The sequence below is a fragment of the Schistocerca gregaria genome, chromosome 5 (genome assembly GCF_023897955.1).
Source record: "Schistocerca gregaria isolate iqSchGreg1 chromosome 5, iqSchGreg1.2, whole genome shotgun sequence".
Classification (NCBI taxonomy): Eukaryota; Metazoa; Arthropoda; class Insecta; order Orthoptera; family Acrididae; genus Schistocerca; species Schistocerca gregaria.
Window position 1 is genome coordinate 301,568,621 of NC_064924.1, and position 21,763 is coordinate 301,590,383.

Consider the following 21,763-nt stretch of genomic DNA (forward strand, 5'->3'; position numbering starts at 1 on the left):
ACGGAATTATCAATGCAGCTTCAGAAGTTACTTTCAAAAATAGAGTGCGCGTTAAATTTCACTGTGCTATTAAAAGTAAAATTTTAATAAGGGCTTATACCAGGACTGAATGCTCTCTGTCTGTCTCTCTCTCTCTCTCTGTTTTTCGGTATTACAACAGCTGCTTTTATCAATGTAAACAAACAAAAATAATTATACATGTCTTACAGCAAATCCCTCAATATGCTTATGATGTTTCATACTTACTTAAACCTAGCTCCGCGGATCTTCTAACCGGCAGATTCAATGTTAGGTGTGAGTTTTCTAAGGTTTCCTTAATTCGTCGTGTACATTGGGTAAGATAATTTATTATCGCAAAAATCGCATTTCGCAAACTCCTCTAAAATAGTGAAGCACTCCCACATTTGGCTGGTTCTGAATTTCTTCATCTTAGTTCAACGTCGGCGGCGAAACCGGACGAAACGTGCCCTTGTAGTGTCTTCGACAAGTGAAACAGGAATAAACTCAGGTTACCCGGAGTTTTGGTTGCCACTAAACGCTAGTATTTCAATATCTTTGAAAATAACGAGTCATTACATCAATTATTTCAATGGAAGAGTCAATACTGTGGGGCCACGTGGTTTATCCATGGCTTGATACACGAGACCATCTTAGATGTAGGTTGATCGGTAAACAGATGGCGCAGTATTAGGAGTTACTCACCAGTTATTTCCTTGGTACTTCGAACATCACGTGGTCATTGTATTCATTATTCGTGGAAAGAAAAAGCAAGACCGAAGGGTAATTATGAAAGTACGGCTTTCGAACGTTGGCAAGTCGATGGCGTACGATATTTGCCGTTATTGAAATGAATATTCAATAACCGGTTAGTTATTCCAGTTAAGTTATTTATCGCCGCCTCTAGTTCTGAGTCATTTGAAAGTTTTCCGAAGTGGAGGAGTACGCAGAACTCGAGAAAGCCATGTTGAAATGGTTTCAGCACAAAGGAGCAGAGGGTATACAGGTATAAGGCCCAATATGCGCCCTGCAGGCCGAATTTTCTTCGAAACCTTGAGCCATGAACGGGATTTTAATGCATCTACAGGCTGGTTAACAAGATTTAAACAACTTCGTGGTTTCAGGGAGATTTTCGTCGAAGGAGAGAAGTTAATTGCGGATAATAAGACTACTTCTAGATTTTTTAATAATTTCCACGGATTTACTGCACGAGAAAATGTAGAGTTGGAGCAAAAATACAATGCGAACGAAACCTAGTTGGTTTGGAAGTGCCCACCAAAGGAGATTTTAGATTTAGGAACAGAGCGTAGTGCACCTGGTTATAAATCAAACAAGAAAAGGAAAGCTGTATTGCGTTGTGATAAAATAAAGTTAATCTTGTAACAGGTAAATCTAAAAAACCGCTCTGTTTCAAAGGAAAGAGACACAGAATTTACTTATCCATTATTGTCACCAGATAGGGGTGGACTGCACAATAAAAACATTTGAAGCATGGTTCCATAATTGCCTTGTGCCACACGTGCGAGAACATTTAATTTTGAAGTGTCCACCTGCAAGGGCTGTAATGTTACTGGACAGTGTACATCTACATCTACATCTACATTTATACTCCGCAAGCCACCCAACGGTGTGTGGCGGGGGGCACTTTATGTGCCACTGTCATTACCTCCCTTTCCTGTTCCAGACGCGTATGGTTCACGGGAAAAACAACTGTCTGAAAGCCTACGTGCGCGCTCGAATCTCTCTAATTTTACATTCGTGATCTCCTCGGGAGGTATAAGTAGGGGGAAGCAATATATTCGATACCTCATCCAGAAACGTAGTCTCTCGAAACCTGGCGAGCAAGCTACACCGCGATGCAGAGCGCCTCTCTTGCAGAGTCTGCCACTTGAGTTCGTTAAACATCTCCGTAACGCTATCACGGTTACCAAATAACCCTGTGACGAAACGCGCCGCTCTTCTTTGGATCTTCTCTATCTCCTCCGTCAAACCGATCTGGTACGGATACCACACTAATGAGCAATACTCAAGTATAGGTCGAACGAATGTTTTGTACGCCACCTCCTTTGTTGATGGACTACATTTTCTAAGGACTCTCCCAATGAATTTCAACATGGTATCCGCCTTACCAACAATTAATTTTATATGATCATTCCACTTCAAATCGTTCCTCACGCATACTCCCAGATATTTTACAGAAGTAACTGCTACCAGTGTTTGTTACGCTATCATATAATCATACAATAAAGGCTCCTTCTTTCTCTGTATTTGCAATACATTACATTTGTCTATGTTAATGGTCAGTTGCCACTCCCTGCACCAAGTGCCCATCCGCTGCAGATCTTCCTGCATTTCGCTACAATTTTCTAATGCTGCAACTTCTCTGTATACTACAGCATCATCCGCGAAAAGCCGCATGGAACTTCCGACACTATCTACTAGGTCATTTATATACGTAGTAAAAAGCAATAGTCGCATAACACTCCCCTGTGGCAAGCCAGAGGTTACTTTAACGTCTGTAGACGTCTCTCCATTGGTAACAACATGCCGTGTTCTGTTTGCTAAAAACTCTTCAATCCAGCCGCACAGCTGGTCTGATATTCCGTATGTTCTTACTTTGTTTATCAGGCGACAGTGCGGAACTGTATCGAACGCCTTCCGGAAGTCAAGAAAAATAGCATCTACCTGGGAGCCTGTATCTAATATTTTCTGGGTCTCATGAACAAATAAAGCGAGTTAGGTCTCCCACGATCGCTGTTTCCGGAATCCGTGTTGATTACTACAGAGTAGATTCTGGGTTTCCAAAAACGACATGATACTCGATCAAAAAACATGTTCCAAAATTCTACAACAGACTGACGTGAGAGATATAGGTCTATAGTTTTGCGCATCTGCTCGACGAATCGTTTTGAAGATTGGGACTACCTGTGTTCTTTTCCAATCATTTGGAACCTTCCGTTCCTCTAGAGACTTGCGGTGCACGGCTGTTAGAAGGGGGCAAGTTCTTTCGCGTACTCTGTGTAGAATCGAATTGGTATCCCGTCAGGTCCAGTGGACTTTTCGCTCTGTTTCAAAGGAAAAGAAACGCAGAATTTACTTATCCATTATTGTCACACACACACACACAGCACAGGTTGAGAGATGCTAGAAGAGACGATCCTGCAGAGGAGTTGCCTTTGGTGTTAGTAACTAGGATCGAGTTATCGATGACGTCTCTAAGTAGTTCAATACATTAATGAGCCCTCCATGTTCACTAGCATTTACTTAATTTCGGATTAAATGCAAAATTTTGGAAATGGTTCTCGAGAGGTCGATACATCGTATAAGAAAGAAGTTGTTCTCAAATAGATTGCCGGGATGATATTTGTTAATACAATTTCACAATTACTGGAACAATATTGTCCTGTCACATTACACTTCATAATATAAAAAAAATCTTAAGCAAATAATGTTGGTTTTTAGTTTCGGTGTTTATTTTTACCTAAATAAGACGAGGCACCTGAGCACATACACACACACACACACACACACACACACACACACACACACACACACTGACACATCACAGGTTGTTTTACACGTCTCTGACATATTATGTAGATAGGACGTAGAGTGGCAGCGATGCACTCCATTAATATTGTGAAAAGTTTTCCCTTTCTAAACTTGTTCTAGAGATTTTAAGTAATTTGTTTCATAGTAATACTAAATCTCATGTGATGCATCTAGAACAAACACAGAGGAAAATCACTCCTCCCTTTAAAGTGACGTGATTTATGTAGTTTGTTGCTATGTAAATTAACGTCTCAGTTTAATTTTGCAGAAAGAGACACACGTAGATGATAGGTCGGTGACTGATGGAGAAATCCACGGAACTTTGAATAGGGAAGGTTATGGGCCGTTACCAAGTGGTAAATAAGGCTATTGAAAGCATAGGTAAATGGTAGACGTTTGTGCATGAGGTGAGCGGGCAGATTACGACTTGCTATTACACTTGATACATATTCTTAAGCAAATAATGTTTTTTTTTGTTTCATAGTTTATTTTTGCCTAAATAACACCAGGACCCCAGGCGCGCGCACACACACACATACTCACACACAGGCACTCACACTGACACAGCACAGGTTGAGAGATGCTAGAAGAAACGCGCCTGCAGAGGAGTTGCCTGTGAAGGTGTTAGTAGCTAGGTATCGAGTTATCGATGACGTCTTGAAATAGTTCAATACATTAATGAGCCCTCCATGTTCACTAGCCTGGATTTAATTTCAGATTAAATGCAAAATTTTGGGAAGGGTTCTCGAGAGGTCGAGTGCATTGGTCAACATATCTAGTTTATAAATCTGATGTTCTTATGTGTACGGATCTTTCTGGATACATATGTACAGGAGTCAGGACAGCTGCCAAAGTTTTGTTGCGCAAGCTGTCGGCACATTATAAGCCGCTTGCATACCTTAGAGTCATATGAATATTATTCTACGAAATGGTAGTATCTGTGCTAATAAACAACTTCTGTAACTTCTGATGACGTTCGAGGATCACGCGGAGTGTTCCGAATCGGTTCTGATTAGCAGTTAGGTTTTGATCCACTTGTTGTTGTGGTCTTCAGTCCTGAGACTGGTTTGATGCAGCTCTCCATGCTACTCTATCCTGTGCAAGCTTCTTCATCTCCCAGTACCTACTGCAACCTACATCCTTCTGAATCTGCTTAGTGTATTCGTCTCTTGGTCTCCCTCTACGATTTTTACCCCCCACACTACCCTCCAATACTAAACTGGTGATCCCTTGATGCCTCAGAATATGTCCTACCAACCGACCCCTTCTTCTAGTCAAGTTGTGCCACAAACTTCTCTTCTCCCCAATCCTATTCAACACTTCCTTATTAGTTATGCGATCTACTCATCTAATCTTCAGCATTCTTCTGTAGCACCCTCTTCTTGTCCAAACTAGTTATCGTCCATGTTTCACTTCCATACGTGGCTACACTCCACAAAAATACTTTCAGATACGACTTCCTAACACTTAAATCCATACTCGATGTTAACAAATTTCTCTTCTTCAGAAATGCTTTCCTTGCCATTGCCAGTCTACATTTTATATCCTCTCTACTTCGATCATAATCAGTTATTTTGCTCCACAAATAGCAAAACTCCTTTACTTCTTTAAATGTATCATTTCCTAATCTAATTCCCTCAGCATCACCCGACTTCATTCGACTACATTCCATGATCCTCGTTTTGTTTTTGTTTATGTTCATCTTATACCCTCCTTTCAAGACACTGTCCATTCCGTTCAACTGCTTTTCCAAGTCCTTTGCTGTCTCTGACAGAAATATAATGTCATCGGCGAACCTCAAAGTTTTTATTTCTTCTCTATGGATTTTAATACCTACTCCGAATTTTTCTTTTGTTTCCTCTACTGCTTGCTCAATATACAGATTGAATAATATCGGGGAGAGATTACAACCCTGTCTCACTCCCTTCCGAACCACTGCTTCAGTTTGATGTCGCTCGACTCTTGTAACTGCCATCTGGTTTCTGTACAAATTGGAAAATTAAACTCTGGCTTATATTCAACTTTATCTCTTGGAGAGCGTTAAGTTCAGAATTTTGTATAAGCAAAGCTGAATGTCATCATATAAAGGTGCGACTGGGACTGTAGATGCTTGAGAACGACGTTACGCAGGAGCAGCTTGCAGTTTGGTGATTGTTTATCCACCTATAGTATTTTCGTACTGCTTATCATAAGACGTGTGTGGGCCAAGCTAGTAAAACCTGTCATTTTCACAATACCCGCATGTAGTATTGTCGGCTTTGGTGTTTTACATATCCTTATGACGCTTGGATCCAATATTTGGTGACTACAGAGAAGGGAAGCAATCGATATGAAATAAAAAGGTAGATAATAATGTCTCGCAATGGTAAAGTGTTATTGAGTAATAATAGAAGTGCCCCAATCAAACATGACTGTATGAGTTCTACACCACGCCCACGGACATAGAATGAGTACCACACCACACTCATACACATATTAAAGAGAGGAGGGCTCCTCCTATTTGCAGAAGAAACAATTGGTTACTATAATAATCAGGATAATCAGGTCTATTACCGAAAAGTAGAACACATGGGTCCGCACCGAGATGGTCAAAAGTATCCGGACACCTGGCTGAAAATGACTTACAAGTTCGTGGCGCCCTCCATCGGTAATGCTGGAATTCAATATGGTGTTGGCCCACCCTTAGGCTTGATGACAGCTTCCACTCTCGCAAGCATACGTTCAATAAGGTGCTGGAAGGTTTCTTGAGGAATGGTAACTCATTCTTCACGGAGTGCTGCACTGAGGAGAGGTATCGATGTCGGTCGGTGAGGTCTGGCGCGAAGTCGGAGTTCCAAAACACCCCAAAGGTCCTCTATAGGAATCAGGTCAGGACTTGCGCATGCCAGTCCATTATGGAGATGTTATAGTCGTGTAACGACTCCGCCACATGCCATGCATTATGAACAGGTGCTCGATCGTGTTGAAAGAGGCAATCGCCATCCCCGAATTGCTCTTCAACTGTGGGAAGCAATAAAGTGCTTGAAACATCAATGTGGGTCTGTGCTGTGACAGTGCCACGCAAACCAACAAGTGGTGCAAGCCCCTCCATGAAAAACACGACCACACCATAACACCACCGCCTCCGAATATTACTGTTGGCACTACACACGCTGGCAGATGACGTTCATCGGGCATTCGCCATACCCACACCCTGCCATCGAATCGTCCCATTGTGTGCCGTGTTTCGTCAATCCACACAACGTTTTTCCATTGTTCAATCGTCCAATGTTCATGATCCTTACACCAAGCGAGGCGTCGTTTGGCATTTACCAGAGTGATGTGTGGCTTATGAGCAGCCGCTCGACCGTGAAATTCAATTTTTCTCACCTCCCGCCTAACTGTCATAGTACTTGCAGTGGATTCTGATGCAGGTTGGTCTGTACGCTTTTGTGCTGTACGTGTGACTTCACGTTTCGACTTCACTACCACATCGGAAACAATGGACCTAGGGATGTTTAGGAGTGCTCTCGTGTACAGACGTATGACGCATGTGACACCCAATCACCTGACCACGTTCGAAGTCCGTGACTTCCGCGGAGCGCCCCATCCTACTCTGGTTCAAATGGTTCAAATGGCTCTAAGCACTAGGCGACTTAACATATGAGGTCATCAGTCCCCTAGAACTTAGAACTGCTTAAACCTAACTAACCTAAGGACACCAAACACATCCACGCCCGAGGCAGGATTCGAACCTGCGACCGTAGCGGTCCCGCTGTTCCAGACTGAAGCGCCTAGAACCGCTCGGCCACACCGGTCGGCCATCCTACTCTCTCACGCTGTCTAATGACTGCTGAGGTTACTGATGTGGAGTACCTGGCAGTAGAAGGCAGCACAATGCACATGATATGATAAACGTATGTTTCTGGGAGTGTCCAGATACTTTTGATCACATAGGGTTAATCCCGGAACGCCTAATAGTTGGACAAGGCATTCTCCACCGACTAAGTGCCACAGGCATGGATTTCCATCCCACAAACTGACATCCAGTAACAGAACGATAAAATTCATTCACGTTTGCATGCCTGCATTGAACGTTCTGGCTGTTTAACCTATTTTTAATGTACCAGCATTTCAAATTTGCAATGGCTCCTTACGAGCTTACATTAAGCTCTGATCTTGCAATTTTAATCACTAAAATATGTTAGCTAGGCAAATGTATTCCAGAAATTTCATCCTCTACATTAATTACTTTTTGGTGTTGCGACTTTTCTCCGTTAGTGTCATTTCCCTGAAGCCAAATTAGTGTCAGAAATGGGGACTGCAATCGTAAAATTTAGTGCTGTGAACTGATCAGTTTGAGATCTAGAGTGCGACGTAATTCTGAAAGTACATATGATTCAGAAATTTCTGAACCTCTACGGTACTGTTGAACGAATCAAAACTTGTGCAAACCAATACGGGAGACCGATGGCAGCAGAAAACTGAGGTGCAACCAAGAGACTTGGTACTGTATGATATTTGAAACTAGCTTTTTGCTCGTATATTTCTCGTATTAACGGAAAAAGTTAGCAGTTACGCTTTTTTATGCATCTGAAGATTAAGACGGTTCTATATACCTTTCGAAGTTAAAAGAAAAAATAGATACAGCTACTAATGCACTTTATAAAAATACGAATATAGTCCGAAAACAAAGACATTACCATTGACATTGATGATAACAGGGTTCAGATTCAAATAAAGTAGCAGATTGTTTCCGCATTAGAGCACCATTAGATGATGACAGACAACACCGTAGCAAAGCAATTTCTGACGCTACCGTGCGGCGTAAAGTAGGCTGTCGGCTAATTGAACGACCATTCTACCGCATTTTAATGAAACTTCATAAATGAATATATGGACGTACAAATGTGTGAGATCAAAGAATACATGGAGGAACATAAATGGGAGCGGACGTGGTGGTTCAGGAAGACAGCACCGACATCACAACTGCGGTATGCACACGCAAAACATGTACAATGGTTAGGAACGAGTCGAATGCAGAGGAGCAACACTCGATCGCAATAAACGTGAACTGACAACAGCTAGGGAAGTGGTAGATTACGTTCTTCTATTAACCTCAGCCACTACTGGACGCCATACACAGACAAATACAAAATTTGAATGAACCACATAACAAAGGTGGCAGAGAACATGAACCGTAAATGAAGCAGCGGTTTATGATCTGGGGAAATAACTCCGAGGTCGAGGAAAATGTTTATAAAAAAGATACTCCAAAATAAAATACAAAAGTATTGGAAATCCAATATTAGTAATCGGTAAGTTTTGGGGAATAGTACGTGAGTAACTATGCGGAAGTCATGAAGAGCAACAAACAATTAAGAAACTAACATTCTTGTAATTGAAATTTCCTGGTGGATTAAAACTGTGAACTAGACCGAGACTCGAACTCGGGACCTTTGTATTTCGCGGGCAAGTTCTCCACTATCTGAGCTACACAAGCGCGACTCACGCGCCGACCTCACAGCTTTACTTCTGCCAGTACCCCCTCTCTACCTTCCTTGTTTCACAGAAGCTCTCCTGCTTGGGTAGCTCGGATAGTGGAGCACTTTCCCGCTAAATTCAAAAGTCACGAGTTCGAGACTCGATCCGGTACACAGTTTCTATCTGCCAGGAAGTTTCGTATCAGCGCACACTCTGCTGCAGAGTGAAAAATCTCATTCTGGACTCATTATTATTATTTATTTGCTACTGATGCGTGTCACCTGATTCGGGTATCTTCAGACTGGATGATATTAAATGACGTTAGGCACACAGGGTACCGATCATAAAAAACTGCCTAGCAAATGATTGCCCTCGTCAAATATTCGGAAATATTGTACGGTGTCCATGCTGAGGCATGCAGCGCACTCTAGTGAATACAAAAGAGAATCATTCCTAGATGCGGGGTCTACGTCAATACCTGGAGTGAAAGAATTGGAAAGGAAACGGTATGGGGAAGAGATAGGAAAGAAGTAACGACTTCCAGCGGCACAAGGCCTTGCGAAAAAGCAGCGGCGACAGTTGAAAATTTTTTCCGGACCGGGACACGCACCCGTATGGTCCGCTTCTCTAGAATGGTTGTCCTAACCGCCTCGGCCATCCGGACACGATTTCCGTCAGACTCAGTTACCCAACTTAACGCTCTGTGCACCGCAACGAACCCCGCCAATTAACCCCTGGTTCACTGATTTCTAGTTGCCACAAGAGTTCTAACGTTGTCCATCCTCAGTGAAACATTGACGGATGTCGCGCAAGTAGAATTATAGATGTTATCGGTGTATGGTCTCTCACACATGTGCGACATTTCTATAACATACAGGGTGTTTCAAAAATGACCGGTATATTTGAAACGGCAATAAAAACTAAACGAGCAGCGATAGAAATACACCGTTTGTTGCAATATGCTTGGGACAACAGTACATTTTCAGGCAGACAAACTTTCGAAATTACAGTAATTACAATTGTCAACAACAGATGGCGCTGCGGTCTGGGAAACTCTATAGTACTGTAAGTAGGCTGCTTAGGTTTTCTTATTGGTAACGCCACATAGCGCTCCGTATAAAAATCACTGGCTGTGCCGTGTGCAGTCTGTGGCTGGTTTGCATTGTTGTCTGCCATTGTAGTGTCGGGCAGCGGCAGCTGGATGCTAACAGCGCTTAGCGTTGCGCAGTTGGAGGTGAGCCGTAAGCAGTGGTGGACGTGGGGAGAGAGATGGCGGAGTTTTGAAATTTGTAAGAATTGGTGTCATGAACTGATGTATATATTGTGACTATAAAGGTAAATACATTGTTTGTTCCCTATTAAAATCTTTCATTTGCTAACTATGCCTATCAGTAGTTAGTGCCTTCAGTAGTTTGAATCTTTTATTTAGCTGGCAGTAGTGGCGCTCGCTGTATTGCAGTAGCTTGAGTAACGAAGATTTTTGTGAGGTAAGTGATTTGTGAAACGTATAGGTTAATGCTAGTCAGGGCCATTCTTTCGTAGGGATTTTTGGAAGTCAGATTGCGTTGCGCTAAAAAATATTGTGTTTCAGTTTAAGCACAGTCTTGTAATAATTTTTCTAAGGGGACGTTTCATATGTCGACCCTTAGCCGAGGATACCTCACTGGATCTTCTGATTTTTTCTTGTAGTTTGTGTAATTAATGTAGATTTTTTTTATTGCTAGCGCATAATCATAGAGGGAATTTCCTTTGTAGTTGTAGTCTTTCATTGTTGTACAGTACAACAATTGTGGCATGCATGTAGAGTTGCACCAAGTATTTCGCAGCTGCGCTTGCAATTAACTAGATATTATTTTCAGTGCTATGTTAATGTGTTCTCTTATTTTTGCTCTTCAAATTGTGCTTTTCTGTGTTATCGTGTGAAATATTGTGACAATAATGGCGTCTGAAAAACGTAATACTAGGCTCCAAAGTAAACTGAGAAATGACAGTGAAGACGAAAGCAATGTGTTAGCGCCACCATGTAATGAATTCACAAATGTTCAAAGTAGTAATTTGGTAATAGTGCATAGGGAAATGGAGCGGGCTGCAAATAATGGTGTAGGAAGTGAAACAGTTAGTGAACAGGGAAGCATTATCGATCGATTGGTCGGCAACAGCTCGCGTCAGGAATCCGATATGACAGGACACAATCTTGCAAATACTGTACATTCAGGTTTTGCGTCCTCACCGTTTTCTCAAATAAGCCGAGACACATTTTCTGCTTGTCAAACTGTGAATGTTGCCGGTGCAAATGCACTGCCGAAAACATAGATGATCAGATTCCAGACACTAATACATTATTATTGCAATTAATGCAACAAATGAAACAAAACCAGAGACAAACACAGCAACAGTTAGACACAATGGAACAAAATCAGAGACAAACACAGCAACAGCTGGACACAATGGAACATAATTTTCAAAAGTTAGACACAATGGAACAAAATCAGAGACAAACACAGCAACAGTTAGACACAATGGAACAAAATCAGAGACAAACACAGCAACAGCTGGACACAGTGGAACATAATCTTCAAAAGTTAGACACAATGGAACAAAATCAGAGACAAACACAGCAACAGTTGGACACAATGGAACATAATCTTCGGAAGTTAGACACCACAATTGAACAAACACGTGAAGATTTAACTACTGAGCTGTATAACATTGAATCGAAATGTCAAAAAATCTGTAATGACGTAAAAACACAAATTTGTGAGCATTTTCAACTTATTTTTTCGCGGCATGAAAACTCATTACAGAATCAGCCATAAAAAAACTGCAAACTATTGTTCGTGAAACTCACGACACCTTGCAAGCTAAAATGGACTCAGTTGCAACCACCGATTCGGTTACGCAACTTGCAAGAACTCAGGAAAACTTAAAGGACACAGTAGATTCGATTTCAACACAAATGGACACTCTGAAACTTGGTTCAGAAAAACACACTGAGGAAATGTGTTCACTATCGGAGAAAGTAGCCGAACTTTCGGATCAGTTCACTAATTTATCTACGAAGGTAGATGATAATCTGAATGACACAAAACCGCTAGTCTTTAATGACACAGAAGAGTTCGAACAAATTAGGAAATTAAAACAAAATCAGAATCAAATTAGTACGCAACACCAAAGAGAAATCCGGGAAGTACAAGATCAGCTGACGCAGGTAATACAACAATTACGTATTTCTGAGGACACTCGCGCTCCAATACGGGAAGAGGGACATAGAAATACGGAACAGCCACAAAATAATAATACAGGGCACTTCCGAAATTATGAAAGAAATTGGCAAGGTACACCGAATTCTGAGATGGAACCGCCGAAGCGACGTAACAATGACCCATATGTTACCTGCCGAGACGATGATTTTGACTATAAGCTGTTCATTACTACACGTAAATTCAAAACATTTAAGAATTCTGGAAACGACATTCATCCACAAGCGTGGCTCCATCAATTCTCTCATTTTTTTTCCTCCCAACTGGTCACTAGAGCACAGATTAGAATTTATGTGTGGCTACTTAGAGAATGAACCAGCTGTAAGAATGCGATCGGTCATTCACGATTGCCACAGTGAAGGAGAATTTTACCATGCCTTCCTCTCAGCATATTGGTCCCAAGCCACACAAGACCGAGTAAAACATGGCATCATGATGATGAAACATTTCGAACAATCTGAATTTTCCAGTCTTGTCAAATATTTTGAAGACATGTTGCACAAGAATCAGTACCTGTCAAACCCATACAGCCCGTCAGAACTCATCTGCATTTGCTTAATCAAATTGCCTGAACATTTACGGCATATTATTTTGGCAGGTCGTTGCAAAGACGACATTGAAGCTTTTCAGGGACTCTTACAAGAATTAGAAATTGACACTAACAATCGCGGAACGCGAAAACAGGAACACAACAATTACAGGTCACATCCGTCGCAATTCCGCGATGAAAGAAATAATAACTGGACACGACAAGGCTATTCTCACAATACAAATCGTGACCAAAACAGACACCACCCGTATGACAACCGTTGGCAGAGTAGTAATAATTACAGGGAAAGGTCACCTCTCCGCGGTAATGACTATCACAGAGACAATCAGAGAAACAAACAATATGGGAACCAAAATAATTACTATCAAGGGAGACAGAATAACTTTAGACGGAACGGTCCAACGCGCAGTTACGATTCAGAGAGAAATTCTCCACCACGTGACCAACAAGAAAGAAACTATGGAATCTACCGACATGACGACAGACGATATGATCGTAACGACAGACCTGAATTGCAGCAGAACTGGCGGGAATCAAACAGAGCAGGGCCCTCTCGACAAGGTGAATTTGTAGAAGTTAGGTCTCCAAATCCCAATAACGACGCGCGCCAACAAAGACACAATAGGCAATGACTCATACCGCTGGCAGCCTCAAAACGTACTTATGAAACTGACGACGCAGCTGCCGTAGCTAGGAATTACGTTAAAATGGAAGACATTAGGGACATATTACTCCAGGAACACGACGTAAAACATAACAACATTGCATATCCTGTGATTCACATTACTGTAAATGACGTAAAATTTACGGCAGTACTTGACTCAGGCAGTCCCATTTCAGTAATTACTGAAACAGCTTTTAGCAAATGCAACAAATCGAACGATTGCCCCACACTTCCGTTACGCAAGATTAAATTACAAGGTGCAGTCACTGGAAAAAGTGTAGATGTACGCCAACAAACCAACTTAGAATTCTTTTGTCAGAGCCACAGCTTCTCTATGAACTTTCTTATTGTTCCATTGTTGTCGACGGAAATTATACTGGGAGTAGACTTTTTGAATGAATACAAAGCAATCTTAAACTTTCACGATGCTGAAATAAGTTTAGAAAAAGAAGGTAAGTCAATAGCTTTGAAATTTGAAGATTGGCTCTCAAACCATGACGAGGAAATTAATCGGCTTTACCTTCTGTTAGACAACAGTTCGGAATTTTCTACGGAACTAGACACTAACAGTCGCTCTGCAAGTACTGACAGGGATGATATCGACGGCACAATTGGAACTAATGAGTTAATTCAGAATAAAAGTCAAACAATTGAGAATTGTAATGACACTGATAGGCAGGACCTTTTTGAGATTTTACAAGCACATTCCACAGTTTTTACTCACAAAACAGGAACAATCAAGGGATTTCAATACCAATTTCGTGTTCGTGAGCATACTAAATTTTCTGTTAGACCATACGTAATTCCAGCACATTATAGGGACCATGTTAGAACAGAAATACAATCTATGCTTGACGACGGCATTATTGAGCCTGCAGTAAGCTCATACAACAATCCATTACATGTTGTTGAGAAGAAAAATGGATCGATCAGGCTTGTCTTAGATTCGAGACAAATCAATACTATCATTATTCCTGAAACAGACAGGCCGCAAACGTTGGAAGAACTACTTCAAAATTTTAATGGTGTAAAAGTGTTGTCTTCCACTGATCTCAGATCCAGCTTTTATCAGATCGAACTTCATCCAGAATGTAGAAAATATACAGCTTTCCTTTGTTTCGGCGTTTGTTATCAGTTTCGGAAACTTCCTTTTGGTTTGAACATTTCCTCGGCAGCATTCATTCGCGGGCTAAATTCCATATTACCTGAGCTCTTAAAACGTCACATCACCTTGTATGTGGACGATATTCTGATAGCAGAAGCCTCATGGGAACAACATAATCGCATCCTCAACAGCGTGTTACATATCTTTGCAGAATCTGGAATTACAGTTAACTTGGAAAAGTCTGAATTCGGTAGGACAAAAGTGAAGTTTTTGGGACATATTATTTCTTCTGAAGGCATCCAGCCGGATCCTGAAAAGTTAGAAGCAATCAGAGCCATTCCAGTTCCATCCACAAAAAAACAAGTCCGCAGTTTTTTAGGTCTCGTAAATTTTTACCGTCGTTTTCTGAATATGCAAATTCTAGTTACACCAAAACTTTGTTCTCTCACTGGAAAAAATACTATTTGGAACTGGGACGAACAAGCACAGTTGGAATTCAATTCTTTGAAAGAATCGTTACTTAACGCGCCGATACTAGCTCATCCTGATCTCTCACAAGATTTTTGCCTTAGCACGGATTCTTCTAAAGTTGGTCTTGGTGCCCATTTATTTCAAGAAGCCACAGAAAATGACATTACTGTTCAGAAAACCATTGCTTTTGCTAGCCGAGTGCTAATAAAATCATTCCGTTACTGAATTAGAAGCTTTAGCTATCGTTTGGGCATTTAACAAATTCCGTTTCTTTCTTTATGGTAAGCACGTAAAAGTATACAGTGACCATCGTGCATTACAATTTCTTATGTCTTCAAAATTAAATCATGACAGGTTAAAACGTTGGGCATTGTTTCTGCAAGAATTCCACTTCACAATAGTCTACATTCCCGGCAAGGAGAACATTGTTGCGGACGCACTGTCACGCGCACCGGCTGGGCTCGAGAAAAGTAACACAGAAAGCAACCTCGAGAGAAATTTCAGTATTCTTTACATCCAGAAAGTCGCCTTTGAAAACTTCATCACCACATCTTTAAAGGACATTGCTCATGAACAAGATAAAGATCCGATTTGGAAAGACATCAAAAGTAAATGGCATGAAAAGACACACACACAGATTCGGCATTATTATCTGGTTAGAAACAACATACTGTTCAAACGATGCACTGTTGATGACAAGCTATGGGTACTTTGCATTCCAGACGATTTTGTTAATAAGCTCATTTGGTACATTCATTTCAGCTATGCACATTTTGGTCCACGAAAATGTTATCATATTCTTCGAACGACTTGTTATTTTAACAATATGGAAAAGAGAATTCGAAGAGTCTTGTCTATTTGTAAACTTTGTCAAAAGGCGAAACCATCTACTGTCTCTCATCGTGCTCCATTGTTTCCTATCATTCCTTCTAAATTAAAAGAATTTGCTGCTGTTGATCTCTTGGGACCGCTTGTCAGAACATCTAATGGATTTTCGTACGTTCTAGTCGCTGTTGAACTTACTTCAAAATTTGTTTCTTTCACTCCGTTACGTAAAGCCACTGGACGGTCTGTATCCAACGCCTTTGTTAGAAATTTCTTACGTGAAGTTGGACACGTTAGTAAAGTAATTTCAGATAACGGACTGCAATTCAGATCTGCTGTTTGGTCACGCATGCTTCGTAACCATAAAATCAAATCTGTTTTTATTTCATTGTACTCACCACATTGTAACCCGTCTGAACGGATTATGAAAGAAATCAATAAGCTTTGCAGACTTTATTGTCACAAAGCATCAGCATTGGGACAGATATTTACACTTATTTCAAAACGTGCTGAATGAAATGCCTCATGACTCCACTGCTTTACCACCTGTTCTTGTACTGAAGAATAAAGAACCACCAAACAGAATCAGAGAGCTTGTACCTTTTCCGAATACACGTAAACTTCGACACAAAGACATAATTGATTTGGCTATTAAAAATATAAATTCTGCTGCAGAAAAAAGGAAAAAATTACACGGTAAAGCAAATGCAAAGAAATTATATATTGGTCAGAAAGTTCTCATTAAAGCTCATCCATTGTCACATAAGAAGAAACACTTGAGTCACAAATTCTTTCTAATTTACAATGGACCTTACAGAATCCAACGTATACCACATGATAATTGCGTTGAAGTTGAACTCTGCGTACTAGGAAGAGTAAAGGTTTACACCACATTTCACATGTAAAACCGTTTATTGAAAGATAATCTGCTTTTTAACTTTGTCTTTGCCATAAAACATTTCACTTCACATTTCTAGTATGCTTTGTCACACTGAGAAACTGTTAACATGCAACAATGTTTGAAGTTTACTTTCCAGTCTAGAACCTACGGAACATATTTAAACAGAAATTACGAATGCATTGTTATAGTGAACAGACGTCACAGTGTTATTGTGTGTGTACATTCTTGCTTGTTAGTTGCACGATTACGTAACGACCATAAGGCTCACATAGTTAGAGCATTTACCAGTATTGCTATTGGGATTTTAATGCAACATTTTGGTTTACTTGAAAATACATTCTGGATTTAAAGTACTTTCTGTGAGATACCAGATGATACAGTGGTTAGTTTATGTGAGAGCTACACGATTTTATCACGACGCTACTAATGACTGACAATTTACAATGTTGCTTTAGCAATTTATCTGTTTTATATCTGCACAGTTTTTCTGAATTTTTCTGGAAAGTAAAACATGTTTTAGTAGTAACGTTTGTGGTATAGCTGCAATGAGACAGCCTTTTCTGTAGCACAACAATACGTACAGTACAGTATTTACTTCATCACGGCAATAAGCGTAATAACTAAGATATCTATACGCAAAGCATTTCAATTTCGTTTATTATGAGGTAAGTACATTGAGTTCTGCAGAACTTAGCTTTCGGAGGACAATAACTACGACACTTCCACAGAGATTGTCTTACAGCAAGACGCACATTTAGCGCTACAGGACACGCATTAAACTATTTATTTTTCAACATATTTGAATTACAAAGAAAGTTTTCCGTGATACATTTCATTCCATTGCTGTAATCTGTAACACCTGAGGATATAATTACATTATCCTCAGGGGGTTACACGCTTACTTTGTGTACCATGTGTTTGGCAAGCACAAGGAGCCCTAGCTAATATGGTATTTGCTTATACAACTTTACACATCGGTACCATATTTCTCTAACACATTAATTACACAGCTATCTGATCATTTAACTGAGAGAGACAAACATTTATTTTACTTCATCAGTGAAAGATGTTTACGTAATTACACCGTTGGATAACTTCACACTTACGAAATTGTATTTTGTCTGTACTTTGTGAACTGTTCACATTTTTTTGGAACCATTGTGATACTATGAGAGCTTTGAATGCCATATTTGGTATGGTATCATGATTTTTAAAGTACGTTTGAGGTAGATGACACTTTTGACATCAGCAGAGAATTTTTTTAGGTTTTGAAATTAGTGGAGGAAGCTACGACGATTTTGAGAATTTGACTGAGGTGTTATGATGTTGTTATTACGATGACTATGTGTATTATGCTGTTGCGGTATGTTTATGATCAATAAGCCGATGCTATATGAGGAATTTGATTATGCTACATATTTGTTATGATGAAATATTGAAGAAGTGTGGACGAATATGTATATGTGTAATAAGGTAAGGAATAATGAGTAGTTGTTAGGGACTCTGGTTTGTGAAAAAGGATGTTGGAAACCAAGAATCGTACTTTAAGAGTTATGAAATGTGTGTATACGCGTGAATGTATCACAAGGCCGCTAAAAATTTTTGGACACTGTTATATTAATAGAATTTTGTTTCTACAGATGTGTAATGCAAATTCTTGACCTGTGAAATTTTTTACATGAGACTGCCACTGTAGCGGAAACTGGTGTCATAAATATTTCGTTAAGACAGTTAAGTGACCACCTGCACGTAATGCGTCGTGGGCACCCAGCTGCGCGACAACCACCTGACAAAAGAAAGCCATTAGTGTGTGCCTTTCAGTGGCACAGGTAAAAAAAAGGGCCATTATCCTCTCTATTGACATTCCTTTGTAGAAAGTACCGCAAATACGACACGCTCATTACTGAGAAAGACACTTACATCTGACACCTGATTATAACAAACGTCTTTCTACGAAAGTTGAGAGAATTCTACTAACCTATAAAATGTCACATAACTATTGAATGATATTTTTATGCTTTGTCCATAGTTGCTTATTTCATTTGATATCTGTTTTCCAGCTGTGTTGCAGCTTTGGTTTTATAAAATTAAATGCATTTGCTAATGTGAAAACTTTCTGTCGACAGATCTATTAAATAATTATTTTATGATCCACATTCTGCGAAAAAGGAGCTCTTGGAATGGAAAGAGCAATAAGAAGCGACTAATAACAGTAACTGTATATATAATTTTCTTTGCAAGTACTTGGTAATTTATTTCATTGAATAAGTAGTGGTGCACCATTTTAATTATATAGACATTAAGATGTGAATATACATTTCCCTTATCTTCACTGTTGTCTTTAGAGTAATATTTTTCTGCTTGAGCTTTGTCATGTTTAGGTATAATTTATAGCATTTGCTGTTGCTGCTATGTGCCAGGCATAGTGCTACTGAATGTCACTTTGTATTACTAGGTTAAGCCAATTTTATTACTGATTTATTTTTCTTGTTTGCTGCGCATTGCCTTATATTAGTTGTAATATTGCTGCCTTTTTTTGCCAATTTCCATTTTTTAACATCGCTGTTTGTGTAAATTGTTTTGTGCTGCTGCATTGCCTCATCCCTTAGTTAAGCATCTGAGCTCAGTAGATGTAAGTTAGCTTAAAATGGGGTAGACTATATAAGAAACTAACTATGATGAATTGGAAGAAAAGCATTGAGAAGCTTTAAGAAAATGGTTTGGCCAAAAAAGTAGTGTACAGTGGAGAAAAACTATTTTTGAAAGAGGATGTGAACAGAATACAGAAAGCAGGTTTAGATAGGACTTTTTGGGAATAATGATGAATTAAGGGAGATCTCTATGCAAAATACTGCAGTAAAACAAACCCTGTCCTTTCCTTTCGTATTATCCCTCTATGTGTTTATGTACCCTTGTATATTTGTCTTTTTCCTGTCTTTATGTGTTTAGCTAATAAGATTTATGTTGTAGAATTTTTCAAATACTATGTTATTTTCTTTGTAAATATGTTCAGACATTATTTATTGTGTTTTGTTTTAATGCTCATGTGTGAAGTTGATGTTTAAAAAGTTATTCTGAACTTTATGTATGTACTTATGTCGTAATTTTTGTAACACTGATGCATTTGCTATTTCGATTCTTTTGTAAAGCCTGTACTACTGCTAATGTTATCTGTATTGTTATGTTCTTTAAAGATGTATTTTGTACCTTTGTTATTGCATTCTTATGTTATAAAATTGTAACTGACACCAGTTCATCAAATTAAGTAACTTGTAAATTACATTTCACTGCACACATTTCTGTTGGTCATAGTATATGGACAATATGTGAGAAGTAGGGACTGATAGTGTTTGCACATGTGTTAATAACTCAGTAAGGGACTGGATAACAGCATTGCTGGTTCTAAGGACATTTCAAAAACAATTTTTCTGAGTGCACAAGTGGTGGTTATGGACTTGTTATATTATCCGCAACACTCTTCAATGGTGATTGTGCGCCTGCACAGTCAAACAGATGGCTGTTGGCCATCTCTACAAGGACTACAGTGGGTCTGCACATTTGATGACCCACCAATACCATTATTTCTACGAGGACTGCAATGGGTCTGCACCTCTGATGGCCCACCAATACCGTAATCTCTACCAGGACTACAGTGGGTCTGCTCTGCGATGACCTACCTACCGATAATTTTCAACGTCGACTGACTCTGCTGTGGCCCATTACCTGTCCGCATGTCAAGAGTCAGCACTGCCTTTCTGTTGGAAGGACAACACTTCCTCAAGACTGCATGGAAATCCACTACTTCCGTGTGCATTTTCTTTTACTGCTCAGACTTTGAGAAAAACACTGCAATTTTACTTTGATGAATGATCAGGACTGTCTTTATGGACTGTGAGAAAATTTTAGCTTTTGACCAACATTGTATCGATAAGTGTGTGCATTTCATTTCTTTGTTATTGTAATTATGAAAAAATTTTTCAAACCTGTATTGGCCACTGCCCAAAACAATTTGTAAATTTTTTTGTGGGGAGCATGGGGGCTATGTAAGTAGGCTGTTTAGGTTTTCTTATTGGTAACGCCACATAGCGCTCCGTATAAAAATCACTGGCTGTGCCGTGTGCAGTCTGTGGCTGGTTTGCATTGTTGTCTGCCATTGTAGTGTTGGGCAGCGGCAGCTGGATGCTAACAGCGCGTAGCGTTGCGCTGTTGGAGGTGAGCCGTCAGCAGTGGTGGACGTGGGGAGAGAGATGGCGGAGTTTTGAAATTTGTAAGAATTGGTGTCATGAACTGATATATATATTGTGACTATAAAGGTAAATACATTGTTTGTTCCCTATTAAAATCTTTCATTTGCTAACTATGCCTATCAGTAGTTAGTGCCTTCAGTAGTTTGAATCTTTTATTTAGCTGGCAGTAGTGGCGCTCGCTGTATTGCAGTAGCTTGAGTAACGAAGATTTTTGTGAGGTAAGTGATTTGTGAAACATATAGGTTAATGCTAGTCAGGGCCATTCTTTCGTAGGGATTTTTGGAAGTCAGATTGCGTTGCGCTAAAAAGTATTGTGTTTCAGTTTAAGCACAGTCTTGTAATAATTTTTCTAAGAGGACGTTTCAGTACGATATTTCCCACATATCCAGCATGCGTAGCAATAATATGGCGTAGTCTCTAAATGAAATTACCCGAAACCTTTGACAACGTGTCTGGCGGAATGGCTTCACATGCAGATGAGATGTACTGCTTCAGCTGTTCAATTGTTCCTGGATTCTGGCGGTACACCTGGTCTTTCAAGTGTCCCCACAGAAAGAAGTCACAGGGGTTCATGTCTGGCGAATAGGGAGGTCAATCCACGCCGCCTCCTGTATGTTTCGGATAGCCCAAAGCAATCACACGATCATCGAAATATTCATTCAGGAAATTAAAGACGTAGGCCGTGCGATGTGGCCGGCCACCATCTTGCATAAACCACGAGGTGTTCG